The following is a 1,843-nucleotide window of genomic DNA, read 5'->3' on the forward strand; positions in this document are numbered from 1 at the left end:
GGGATGAACCAGGACGGGGTGAACTGGTTGGGGTGGGCTGAACCGGGGCACGGCTCAACCGGGAATAGCTGAACGGTGATGGAACGGGCGGAACCGGGGCATGGCTCAACCGGGAATGGCTGAACAGGGACAGGAGGGGCTTAACCGGGGCACGACTCAACCGGGACGAACTGAAGCAGGGCACACTGGAACTGGGACAGGTCACAGCCCGTCCGAGGCACAGATGTACCAGGAAGGGATACAGACGGACCGGGAAGGCATAGAAGCAAAGCAGGGCACAGCCGAATCAAGACACAGAGGTACTGGGAGGAGGCACTGCTGAACCGGGCAAGGCCAGTCCCCAGCCCTCTCACGGCGACTCTGGGCACACCCTATGCCCGGATCGGGAGGACCCTGGGCTGTGCCTGCCCCCAAAACGTCTGCTCCAACCCTGGACACATCTCATCGTCCCCCTGTCCCTGGGGACACCTCCAAAATGCTGGGGTGGGGACATCTGCTGCTGCACCTGGAATAAAGGTGATCAAAGCCCCACAGCTCCTGGGCCTGGTGCTGGGGTGTGATGGGATTGGGAGCAGGGACACAGCATGGTACAGCATGATGGCCTGGCACCAGCAAGAGCAGTGGCTGTGGGCACACAGAACAGGGACAGATGCTCTGCAAGGGGATGGATATTCTGCAAGAGGAGGAATGCTGTGCAGGGACAGTGCTCTGCCAGACAGCCCAGCCATGCAGCTGAATTCAGGGTCAGCTCTGGCCCGGCGGTGGGAGCACATGTGGTCCCGCCGTTCTGGGATGGTGTCATGTCCGCAAGAACCACGTCGTCACCCCATGTACAGGCTGGAAAAACCACCCCAAGCATCCCCTGGGCATCTCAGCATCCCTCCGAGTCGGGAGCCTCTGTCCAGGGAGGGGAAAGGCTACTGACTCACCCACCACACCATGAGTCAGCAGCAGGACTGGGACAGGAACTGCAGCCGGACACTTCTGCCTCCTCAGTCATGCTCCTTCCTGGACAGATCCTGTCCTCCCAGGGCAGAAATGGGCTCTGCAGCGTAGTGTGCATGGCAGGAGCTGGCAGTGCTGGCACTGGACAGGGCACGCTTCACCGCTGCCTCTGCGTTTCCGCAGGATCCACTGGGGAGGAAGAGCAGGGTGGGCTGGGGGTGCTGGACAAGGGAAGGGACGGGGGGAGACTCTGGTGCGGCAGAGCTGCATGTGCCACATCAAAGTGGCTGTGCGCCGGGAGGAAGCCCTGCAAGCACTCACAGAGAGCAACCCTGGCCCGAGGCTCCCCGATGGGCCATAAATTTCTCCGAAGAATTGTGGCGTGCTAAAAAGTTTCCTCTTGTTAGAGAGCGGGGGGTGAGGGGAGGAGGCAGCAGCTCCTGCTGCAGCTCCTGTGGCAGCGTGGACATCTCCAAATGGGTGCCCCAAATGGGTGTCCAATGGCAGGGATTGGCATTTGCCCAGGTCCTGTGTGCCCCCAGTGCTGGGCATCTCACGTGGACTCTGCTCACCCCTCTCCCACAGTTTGTGCCCCTCTTCCCTCAGATGAAAGACAGCTGGGACTCCACAAGTGGAAATGAACCAAGGATGCACAGATGCTGCAAGTCCTCTCCTTGCACCCCATGGGGGCTTCTTCCACCTGGGAGACCCACTGCAGGATCTGGTCTTCCAGCTTCCCACCCCCTGCAAACGGTGACGGGGTCCGTGCCAGCGCCAGGGTGCCCTGTGATACTGCTCCAAGGGCTCACTGGAATCAGGACCAGGCACTGTGTCCAAGGTGCTGTGTGAGCATCTCCAGGCCTGACTGGTGCATCCCCAGTGCTGGCACAGTGTGGGC

The 1,843-nt window shown here is 61.2% G+C and overlaps 1 protein-coding gene across 1 annotated transcript in view; it reads left to right on the top strand.

Annotated features, from left to right (window-relative positions):
- TCF15 (transcription factor 15) overlaps positions 1-1,843 on the top strand; it is a 9,435-nt gene that overhangs the window by 436 nt on the left and 7,156 nt on the right. The gene's annotated exons all lie outside the window — the stretch shown is intronic.

This window comes from Manacus vitellinus, unplaced genomic scaffold (genome assembly GCF_001715985.3).
Source record: "Manacus vitellinus isolate BGI_N305 unplaced genomic scaffold, ASM171598v3 scaffold_26_pilon, whole genome shotgun sequence".
NCBI classification, from domain to species: Eukaryota; Metazoa; Chordata; class Aves; order Passeriformes; family Pipridae; genus Manacus; species Manacus vitellinus.